The 11,387-nt window shown below is 60.3% G+C and overlaps 2 pseudogenes; one reads left to right on the forward strand and one right to left on the reverse strand.

The window, feature by feature from the left end:
- Positions 1–87: 87 nt before the first annotated feature.
- On the reverse strand, positions 88–3,455 carry LOC133090609 (serine/arginine-rich splicing factor 3-like; annotated as a pseudogene).
- Positions 3,456–3,818: 363 nt separating this feature from the next.
- Positions 3,819–7,821, forward strand: LOC133090610 (thimet oligopeptidase-like; annotated as a pseudogene).
- The last annotated feature ends 3,566 nt before the right edge of the window (positions 7,822–11,387 follow it).

The following is an 11,387-nucleotide window of genomic DNA, read 5'->3' on the forward strand; positions in this document are numbered from 1 at the left end:
ACATACTCCTGCCAAATGAAGTTATTGCCTGTACACCACTCCTCTTGCAAAGTGGTCTTCTATTTCCTTTCATTTATTTGACCTAGATCGGCTAGGAGACCTAGAGAAAGATCGGGATGGCTTGTGATTTCTCTCCTGGGACAGTGATCTCTCTCTTCTCCTATATCTAGAAAGGGACCTGGCTCTGGCTGACGGAGAAGGCTCTCCATCTTGGAGATGTGTGGGAGGTGGAGGACTCCTCCTCCGATAATCATCTCGAGGGCGACGACCCCAAGAAGGAGGCGGTCACGATTTCGACTTCTCTTTTCCCCATTCGACAGGTCCACTCTTACTCGGCAGCCACATAGTGTTCTCCCATCTAGTTCTCGGACAGCATCGGCTGCATCTCGGGGATCTTCACATTCAACAAGAGCGAAGCCGGGAGGGTTTTTAGCAACCCACACACTTCAGAGTGGTCCATAATAGCCTAAAGCTCGTTCCAATTCAGCCTTGTTACCACTGTTTCCAAGATTCCCTACATAAACTTTACAGTCCAACGGACAGGAATCACGATGCAAGACCCTCGTGGCTCCTGGGTTTCACGGGCCACAGGGTGGTCCCGGGCCTCTAGAATCTGGCAGCTGAATCTGCTCGCACAAGCTGTCCTGTGGGGATGCTTTTCCCCCTATGTGTCCAGCCCGGGGCCCTGCTGTCTTGGCCCGGCCTCCCGGGTGAGAGGGTGAACCCCAGCTCCCTGGAGCAGACACTCAGAGCCCTGGTGACCGGACTCACGGCTGACGGGGCTGGAGCGGCGGCTGGACAAGTGTGGCCAGCCTGGTGGTGTTTGGACCCGTCTGCAGTTCCAGTTCCAGCTGAGAAAGAGCCTCCCTGTGCTATTTTCTCCTGGTTGTGTAAGGATCCCCGGTGTCATTTGACAGAAATGTAGATGGTGTGTTCTTTCTCTCTTTTCTCCCTGCTTCCTCTCCTCCCTCTCTCCCTCCCTCTCTCCCTGTCCCTCTTTCCCTGTTCTGCTCTCCCTCTACCTCTTTCCCTCTCCCTCTCTCTCTCTCCATCTGTCTCTCCCTCTCTCCCTCCCTCCCTCTCCCTCTCTCCTCTCCCCTCTCCCTCTTCCCTCTCTCCCTCTCCCTTCCCTCTCTCCCTCTCCCTCTCTCCCTCTCCCTCTCTCCCTCTCCCTCTCTCCCTCTCCCTCTCCCTCTCTCCCTCTCCCTCTCTCCCTCTCCCTCTCTCCCTTCTCCCTCTCTCCCTCTTTCCTCTCCCTCTTTCCTCTCCCTCTTTCCTCTCCCTCTTTCCTCTCCCTCTCTTCCTCTGCCTCTCTCCCTCTGCCTCTCTCCCTCTGCCTCTCTCCCTCTGCCTCTCTCCCTCTGCCTCTCTCCCTCTGCCTCTCTCCCTCTGCCTCTCTCCTCTCCCTCTCTCCTCTCCCTCTCTCCTCTCCCTCTCTCCTCTCCCTCTCTCCTCTCCCTCTTCCCTCTCCCTCTTCCCTCTCCCTCTTCCCTCTCCCTCTTCCCTCTCCTCTCCCTCTGTCCCTGCCTCTCTCCCTGTGCCTGTTTCCCTGTCCTTGTTTCCGTGTTCCGCTCTGCCTCTACCTCTTTGCCTCTACCTCTTTCCCTCTCCCTCTCTCCCTCCCTCTCCCTCTCCCTCCACCTCCTTCCCTCTCCAGAGAGGGAAGGAGGTGGAGGGAGAGGGAGAGAGAGCAGGAGAAGGAGGGGGGGAGGGGGAGAGGGGGAGAGGGAGAGAGGGATAGAGGGAGGGAAGGAAAGACAAAGACGTCTCTCCCTCCCTCCCTCTCTCCCTCTCTCCCTCCGTCTCTCCCTCTCCCTCCCTCCCTCTCCCTCTAACTCTCCCTCTCCCTCCATCTCTCCATCTCCCTCACTCCCTCCCAGAGAGGGAGAGACGGAGAGAGAGGCAGAGACAAGGGAGAGGGAGAGGGAGGGGGGAGAGAGGGAGAGAGAGAGATGTCTCTTCCTCCCTCCCTCTCCCTCCCTCCTCCTTCTCTCCCTCTCTCCCTCACCCTCTCTCCCTCTCCTTCCCTCCATCACTTTCCCTCCTTCTCCCTCTCCCTCCTTCTCCCTCTCCCCTCCTTCTCCCTCTCCCTCTCTCCCTCCCAGAAAGGGAGAGACAGAGGGAGAGGAGAGGGGGGAGAGAGGGACACGGAGAGGGAGGGAGGGAGACAGAGAGGGAAGCAGGCACCCTCTCTCCTTCTCCCTCTCCTACCTCCTTCTCCGACTCCCCCTCTCCTTCGCTCCCTCCTCTCCTCTCCCTCTGTCTCTCCCTCTCCCTCCCTCCCTCTAGGAGAGGGAGAGGAAGGGAGGGAGAGGGGGAGAGGGAGGTGGAGGGAGAGGGAAAGGGAGAGATGTCTCGCCCTCCCTCCCTCTCCGTCCCTCGCCCTTTCCCTTCCTCTCTCCCTCTCCCTTCTTCCCTCTCCCTCTCCCTCCCTCTGTCTCTCCCTCTCCCTCCATCTCTCCCTCTCCTCCGTCTCTCCCTCTCCCTCACTCCCTCTCAGAGAGGAGAGACGGAGGAAGAGGCAGAGGACGAAGGAGAGGGGCAGAGGGAGGGGGGAGAGAGGGAGAGGGAGAGGGAGAGGGAAGAGGAAGAGGGAGAGAGGGAGAGAAGAAGGAGAGAGAGAAAGGGAGGGAGGAAGAGACCTCTCTCTCTCTCCCTCTCTCTCCCTCTCTCCCCCCTCTCTCTCCCTCTCCCTCTCCCTCTCCCCTCTCCCTTGTCTCTGCCTCTTCCTCTGTCTCTGGGAGGGAGTGAGGGAGATGGAGAGACGGAGGGAGAGGGAGGAGAGGGAGCGAGGGAGAGGGAGCGAGGGAGAGGGAGCGAGGGAGGGAGCGAGGGAGGGAGCGAGAGGGAGGGAGAGAGGGAGGGAGAGAGGGAGGGAGAGAGGGAGGGAGAGAGGGAGGGAGAGAGGGAGGGAGGGAGGGAGAGGGAGAGGGAAAGAGGTATCGGAAGAGCGGAACAGGGCGACAGGGAAAGGGGGACAGGGAGAGAGGGAGAGGGAAAGAGGGAGAGGGAGAGGGAGAGAGGGAGGGAGAGAGGCAGAGGGAGAGATGGAGGGAGAGGGAGAGTGAGAAGCAGGGAGGTCGAGGGAGTGAGGGAGTGAGGGAGTGAGGGAGGGAGGGAGGGAGGGAGGGAGAGAGGGAGAAGGGCTGATGGGGGCTCCCTCCCCCTCCATCCTCTCCCCACTGCTTTCTCTTTTTTCTGCTTCAACAAACACCAGGCGCCTTTTAGATCAGCCCTGAAGTCAACGTTGATGCTTGGACAGCTTGACCTCCCCGCTGCCTTCCAGCCCGGGACCACAGCTGGGAGATGAAGTCTGCGGGGCCCTGGGCCGCGGCGGCGGGCTGCACAGGCACCTCCTCTGACGCCCAATCTCTCCTCGTTATGAGGCAGCCGCCAGCTCCCCTTCCTGACTCCCCAAGATTTGGGGCCTTTTTAATATGTGTCGATAATGCCATGAGCTACTATTTAACTTTTCCACGAGGACCCATCTCCTGAAATGCAGTGGTTTTCAGCCTTGGCTGCACTAGAGAACCCCCAGGGAAGGGAGAGACGTCTGTACCTCCCTCTCTCTCCCTCTCCCTCCGTATCTCCTTCTGGCTCTCTCCTCTCCCTCTCCTTCTGGGGTGATGCCCGATGAGCTCAGATTCGCAGATGTTCCCCCCATCCCCTCTCTGTGCCTTGCGTGGGGTCTGGGCCTTCTCACTGTGGCCCGGGTACGGCCTTGACATTCAGACATCGGTTCCTGCAAGGACACTTGCGTTTGGTCCATACCGCGTGTGGCTGCAGTCTGTGCTTCTCCCGTTCAGCATCCTCAGTAGATGGGGGCTGTGCATGAGCCCTTCATCTTCCCCGCAGACACCACTGGTGCTTGCTCGGCCTCGCGGGTGATGTGGGGGGCACGGGGGACAGTCCTGTGTCCCCACCTTCTTGGGCTGCAGACAGGCCGCGTTGGTCCTGTGGTGACTGGGGGCTCCCAAGAGAACCCCACCGCAGAGCCGGAGAGGTGGCCCCAGAGAAGGTGGCGTACGCCTGGGGCCGGGCCTCACCAGCCAGCCCCGGGTCACCTGCAGCAACAGGCATCGCACCGTCCAGGGGCTGGGTGTTCGGGCACCGTGGGGATGAGCTGCTGTCTGCACGCAGCCGGCAGCCGAGTTTGTATTGTTGAGCCCGGGGAGGCCCCTGGGTGGCTCCTGGAGAGCCTGGTCACATTTCTTCCTGCCCTTGGCCTTAGAGCTCATCACGGTTCACGCCGTTTCTGGTTCCAAAAGGACCTGTGTTCATAAAGACCACGTGTTAGGACAGCACCAAAGTGTCTAGAAGTCCGGGCCAGGAGGAGGAGGGAGGGGGATTGGCTGTGCCCGCCAGTGGCCTGAGAGCCCTGCCCGCCCGCAGAGACCTGGCCCGGTCTCTGGGTTCCAGGAGAACTGCGCGATCCTCGGGGAGCTGGTAAGGCTGCAGGCTCAGAAGTCTCACCTGCTGGAGTTCAGCACGCGTGCCGACTCCGTGCTGGAGATGAACATGGCCAAGACCAGCCAGGTGGTGGCCACTTTCCTAGGTAACCCCGCCTCCCCGAGTCCCAGTGGGGACAGGGGTCAGGCGGACCTTGACTGGACGTGGTGCTGCCTGAGACCCCACTGTGTCAGCCCTTGGGGGTCGCCTTCCCCAACCCTTCATTCTGCCTCAAGGGGCGTGGGGTGGGTGGCGGCTGGGAGGCTGCCACAGGGACATAGCCGAGCCTCTCCCCTCCGCCCGCAGATGAGCTGGCCCAGAAGCTGAAGCCCCTCGGGGAGCAGGAGCGGCCGTGATCCTGGAGCTAAAGAAGACCGAGTGCCAGAGGCGGGGCCTGCACTTTGACGGGCCCATCGACGTCTAGGACCTGCGCTACTACATGAACCAGGGGGAGGAGACACGCTACCACGTGGACCAGTACCTGCTCAATGAGTCCCTCCCCATGCAGGTGGTCACACGCGGGCGGCTGGGCATCTCCCAGGAGCTGCTGGGGCTGACCTTCGACCTGGAGGAGGGCGCCAACGTGTGTCACGAAGATGTGAGGCTCTACAGGGTCCGGGACGCAGCCGCGGGCAAGGTCATCCATCGGCAAGTTCTACCTGGACCTCTACCCTCGGTGCATGCGTGGGGGAACCTGTCGGCCGTGGGCCGGGGCTCCTCTGTGGAAGCGGGACCTCACCCGAGTCCCTCCCCAGGGAAGGGAAGTCCGGGCACATGGCCTGCTTTGGCCTGCAGCCGGGCTGCCTGCAGCAGGATGGGAGGCGCCAGATTGCCATCGCGGCCATGGTGGCCAACTTCACCAAGCCTACGCCCAACCCGCCATCCCTGTTGCAGCATGATGAGCTGGAGACCTACTTCCATGAGTTCTGGCAAGCGATGCACCAGCTCCGCTCCCAGGTGGGTGCGGGCGCGGGGCTACAGGCAGGGGGCGGGGAGGGCCCGGGCTCTCCCGTGGTCCTCAGGCAGGCCCTCACCACGGCATTCTTCCGCTGATGTCACCCCGCACGTGGTGATGCCCTCGGTGTCAGTTTCCATCATCAAACCCCACACACTGGGCGCGTAAACAACGGAAGTGGATGTCCTCGAGACTCGGGAGGCTGGAAGCCGCAGATCAAGGAGTCAGGACTGGTTCCCTGCATGTTTAATACATGTATTCAAGAGTTGCCTTTAAAAAGACAATCGACAAGAAAGGCACGTTCGTTGCCTGCGACTCTGGTGACAGCCGGTGATGAGAACCGGAGGGTAGGCTCTGGGGCCGGGAGCGCCGCGCCCTGTGAGGCCCTGGGGCTGCTGCCAGTCTCGGTGGAGGCTCAGCAAGTCCCAGTGACTTCCCCACGGGGGGGTCCCCAGCTCAACGTCTGGGCCCAGGACCCAGTGCTCGTTCAGTCTTCCTGTGGTCAGCCCTTCGTCCTGAGAGCGATGCTCTCACAGGCTGCACCGGAGCGCGTGGGGACACTTTACTGAGCTGTGCAGCTGTCACTACTGCCCTGTTTTGGAACATTTCCCTCACCCCAGAAATATCCCTCACGCCCTTAGTTATCATTCCCTCCCCTCCCCTGCCCCTGACAACCAGGAACCCACTCTGACTCTGTGGATCTACCTGTTCTGGACGTTTCCCTTCAGTGGGGTCACACCCTGTGTGTCCTTCTGTGTCTGACTTCTCTCGCTGAGCATCGTGTTCTCAGGGTGCATCCACGTGGCAGCGAGTGTCAGGGCTTCACACCTTTGCGTGGCTGAGGGCCGGAAAAGAGACAAACGAAAAGAAAGGCACGTTGCCTGCGACTCTGGTGACAGCCGGTGATGAGAACCAGAGGGAAGGCTCTGGGGCCGGGAGCGCCGCGCCCTGTGAAGCCCTGACGCTGCTGCCAGTCTCAGTGGGGCACGAGCAGCGCCGTCCCCCAGGAGCTGCTGGACAAGCTCATGAAGTCCCGGCTGGCCAACCCCGCTGCGGCCAGGCCAAGGGAAAGGAATGGGGCTCCCGGACCGTCCGGCTGGAAAGCGCGGCCTGGACACAGTGCAAGCCCCCCGTCTCCTTCCTCCCGCCCTCCAGGCCTCTTCAACCTGTGCCAGATCGTCCTGGCCAAGGTGGACCAGGCCCTGCACACGCAGACGCCCTCGGACCCGGCCCAGGAGAATGCCCGCCTCTGCCAGGAGATCCTCGGGGTCCCAGCCACGCCAGGTAGCCAAGCGCGCGCCGGGCTCACCTTAGCGGTCGGTTGGCGGCTACTGCCCAGGTCAAGAGGATCCTCTGGTGGTGTGTGAAGGGGGACCGACTGACGGGCTCTGGCCGAGGCCCGCTGACCTCTGGCCTCTTCTTGCCTGGGTTCCTGGGCTGGTCCCTCCAGCTGTGGCCCGCGGAGTCCGAGGGTGGGGTGGGCGTATCTGCACGTGCTTTCTGGAGAGCCTGGAAGAGGCAGGAGAGGGCTTCAGAACCCGGATGGAACGCATCGACAGGTTTGCCCGTGCGTGTCGGTGCGGAGACGCAGTTCACTCCCTCGTGAGCGCTTTCACCCGCGCTCTCCCCGTGCTGGAGGGCGAGCCCTGACTCATCCCTCGGAGCCTCGGGCAGCTGTCCTTGTAAGAGGCTCAGGGGTGAACCCTCGTGAGCTTCAGCAGAAAGTCGGCAAAGATTGATTTGTGTCCCTCCACTGAGTTGCCCGCAAGGTCCCCGTTTTCTAGAAGTGTTGGGCCAATACTCCCTCTAGTGGCAGGGGACTCAGACAGGGCTGCTTTGAGGCCCCCGCTCTGGGGAAGGGGCACGGAGCGGCCAGGGGGCCGGGCAGGAGCCTCTCCACGTGTGTCCCAGGGACCCACCTGCCTGCGACCTTCGGCCGCCTGGCAGGAAGCTACGACGCCCAGTCCTATGGCTACCTGTGCAGCGAGGTGTACTCTGCGGACACGTTCCACACACGTTTCAAGCAGCAGGGCGTCCTGAGTGGCAAGGTGAGAGGCCGGCCTGCCGTGCAGACCACCGCGGAGGTCCTTGGCCTGGGCCTAGATGCTTGTGCCGCCCGCCTGGGCCTGCCAGGCTCTGAGGGCCCTGCCCTGGACCCCCTGCTCCCCTGCCCTTTGTTGAGTCACAGCAGAGGTGGCCACACCCACATCCTCAGTGAAGGGGGTGCTCCACCCTCCTGCAGCCCCGCCCCCTCTCATCAGGTTGCCATGGACTACAGAAGCTGCATTCTGAGGCCAGGGGGCTCCCAGGATGCCAAGGGCATGGTGAAGCTCTCCCTGGGTTGCGACCCCACGCAGGACGCCTTCCTCCTGAGCAAAGGGCTGCAGGTTGAGGGCTGCAAGCCGCCGGCCTACTGACGGCACGGGGTTTTGCCCACCCAGGCTGGCCGGGTGCCTTAGCGCCCCGTCGGGGTGCGGGAGGGGCCGCGTGTCCTCCCAGCCCCTGAGTCCCCGGCGGCCGGCCTAGGCCAAAAGTCTCCACCTGGACCTGTCTGGAGACTTCCCTTCCTGGGGAGCTTTCCTGGTAACAAAACGGTTCTTTGAAAACGCAGCCATTAATAAAAAGACTCTACTCCTGGTCTCTGCCTGCCGTCCCTTCCACCACAGGAGTGGCATGGGGGCCGTCACACTGGGGGGAGTTCTGACCTTGGTTGGGGATCAGCCCTGGGGTCGTGGTGACGCGTCTGGGTCACTGGGAGACGGCTGAGCTGTGGGGTGAGTTCAGACGGGGATGGTGCCCCGCACCCCGGCCGGGCAGGCTCTCCAGTGAGGGGGTGTCAGTTTCCTGCCGGCCTCTCGCCCGTCACTGCTTGGCATCTCGGGGGCTGTGATTGGCTGGAGCTGGTTCTGGCGGTGGGCACAGCTGCGGGAAGCCCGGCTGTGGCTGTCCCCGTCCCCGTGTCCTGTCCTCCTGCTCACGGCCAGCCGGCTGGCTCTCTCCGGTCATCGGCAGCTGCTGAAGTCTGGACCACAGCAAGGGGCCGCCTTCCTGGGTCCTAGCGATTCTTCCCAAAGGCCTTAGGGATGTGTTTTGGTGGCAGTAGGAATTCAGAGAGGGTGCTGCACCACTGGAGCGGTAGGGTGGCTCTGGACCGTCCCGTGTGTCCTTCCCTGGCCTTTGAGCTCCTCGGGAGCCCTGCCTCCGGCCCTTCGCCCCCACAAAGGATGCCAGGCAGCGGAGTGAGGGCGCGGGCGGCGCCCCGACCTTCTCCCCGTGGCCCAGGCGGGCAGGCCGTGCCACGCTCTGTCCTCCCCTCAGCCTGCCCGCCCGTTCTCACCCGCCCTAGGCCAGTCGCTTGTGGACCAGGCTGTGATGTCTGCCCTTCTGCAGACCCGGCTCAGCTCCCTGCACCCACTTCTGTGCCTTCTGTGTTCTGGGCTGGTTGCAGGCCCAGAGCCGGTGGGCAGGCACCCCGTGGCCGGGAGGGCTGTCCATGTGAATTCCCTGGGGCTTGAAAAGGAGCACAGCCGGCCTTCCATCAGGCACCTCTCGATGGATATGGAAGGGGCGTGTCGGGGCCTGGGGGCTGCTCGTCTTCCCGTGCACCGAGCCCCCAGATGGTCCCCGTGCAAAATCCAGGTGTGGCGTTGGCACCCCAGCCGTGTGCCAGGCAGTCCGTGGCGGGCGCCACAGGCCTCGGGCTGGTGGGCCACAGGGTTCCCGAGCGGCAGGTCAGGACTGAGAGGGTGAGGCCTTTCCCTGGGTCCAGGGCCCAGGCTGACGCCGGCTGGAGGCCCCTCCGCTCACCGCCCGCACCCCCCAGCCCCTGCCCTCACGTGAGCCCCCAGGGCTGAGCTCAGGTGTTGGATGCCCAGGCTCCCCGGCAGCCCAGCCCATTCCCAGTCCTCCGTGGTCACTGAAGGACTTGGAAGCAGGTTGCCCCACAGAGACTGCTGTTCTCCGAGCCCTGGGCAGGGGGCAGGGAGGACGGGCACAGGGCCCTGCAGGGGTGTGGTCGCCGGGGCAGCCGGAGCAGCTCCACACAGTAAGTAAGAGCATCTCACCAAAAACAGTGCGTTTCTCCAGCCGTCCTGGGACCTGAGCTCAGGTCCTGGGGCAGGAAGGGGCAGCAGTGCAGCTGTTAGCTGTCACTGGGGGTCGACTGTGGCCCGGTGCCACCTCTTAGATCCTCCCCCGTCCCCTTCCGGGGTTGTGACCGGACCCCTGCCAATCGGGTTCTCACTCCTCCCCGTCCCCTACGCCTGCTCCATGAAGGTGGAAGGAACACATTTTTAAAAAGGTTGGAGCCTGGGCTTCCCTGGTGGCGCAGTGGTTAAGAATCCACCTGCCAATGCAGGGGACAAGGGTTCAAGCCCTGGTCCGGGAAGTTCCCACATGCCGCGGAGCAATGAAGCCCGTGCGCCACAACTACTGAGCCTGTGCTCTAGAGCCCAAAAGCCACAACTACTGAGTCCTCGTGCCCCAACTACTGAAGCCCGCGCGCCTAGAGCCCGTGCTCCGCAACAAGAGAAGCCACCGCAATGAGAAGCCCACGCACCGCAACGAAGAGTAGTCCCCGCTCACCGCAACTGGAGAAAGCACGCACGCAGCAAGGAAGACCCAAAGCAGCCAAAAATAAATAAATAAAATAAATAAATAAAAATTTAAAAATCATATTAAATACCTATTAATGAGATTTTAAAAAATAGTCAGTTAGTTAGTTACTCAGTTAATTGTGCCGGGTCTTAGTTGCCATGGGCCAGCTCCTTAGTTGTGGTAATGAGATATTTTATATTCTTTTTTGTTCCTGAACAAAGGCCTCAGAATCCAGTATCTATTTGATAATGCTCACAGCATAGCTCAGCACGGAATAGCCACATTGTTGTTCTTTGGCTGCTATGTACCAAACAGCCTTTTGTACTGTTTTACCAAATGCGTGTATTTAATACCTGTTTTAAAAAACATAGTGAGATCTCAAAACTTTAAATTGACTAAAGTAAGATTCTCTCTATAGTACTACTTATTTGACCAACACCACCTGATAACACCGGTGTGGTGCACTGAGCCTTACTCTAGCATATCGGGATAAACCCTGTTTCGACAAGTGTTCATCCTCCAAGTCCCCAAGGCCTCTCACACACTGCCAGTGAAACTGCTTCCTGCTTGGGAAAGAGTGCCCCAGTTCGTTTCTTTAGAAGCTTGAAGGCTATGTAAGCCCTCCAAAAGGTTAGAGGGCAAAGAACAACTCTAAAACTGGCACATTTGTTTAAAAAAAAAGACTTGTCAATATTACAAGAGCCAGCTTGCTTTCCCTTGTGACACGTTTTCTTAGGAGGCAAGGGATGTGGCCATGTGACTTGGACAAGCTGTTTCCCTCTGTCTCAGTGTCCCACCTGTGAGTGGGTAGTCTGACTAAACTTAATTACAGACATCTGAATAAGGATCATGAACAGTGGCATCTAATTTCCAAAATAAAAATAGGAGAATGAGTATGTCTTTTACAACAGGACGTCAAGTCTACCTCAAAGATATTGGTAGCCTTGAGTCCATTGCTTCTCACTGAGTGCAATTGTGCCTCCCAGGGGACATCTGGGAAAGTCTGAAGGTGATTTTGGTTGTCACAACTGGGAGGAGAGAGAGGGAATGTTACGGGCACCTAGTGAGTAGAGGTCGGGACCTTGCTAAACACTCTACGATGCACAGGACTCACACACCACAGCAAAGGTTTATCTGGCCCCAAAAGTCAATGCCTTGGTTGAGAAACCCTGCCTTAGAGCAAACCACGGATACTCATCTTTAGCAGGTAACAGGGCATTTACTACCCCCCTGTTAACCTACAGACTTCCCGACTTACACAGATAATCCTGTGGCAGGAATGAAATAGATAGCGTGTGACCATCTGGTAGTATCTAGGTTTGCCCCTCAAGTCACATGGGACAGTGCTAGAGACTGACATTTTCTATATTGGAGGTCTTTGGCAAGC

Source organism: Eubalaena glacialis, chromosome 4 (genome assembly GCF_028564815.1).
Source record: "Eubalaena glacialis isolate mEubGla1 chromosome 4, mEubGla1.1.hap2.+ XY, whole genome shotgun sequence".
Taxonomy (NCBI): Eukaryota; Metazoa; Chordata; class Mammalia; order Artiodactyla; family Balaenidae; genus Eubalaena; species Eubalaena glacialis.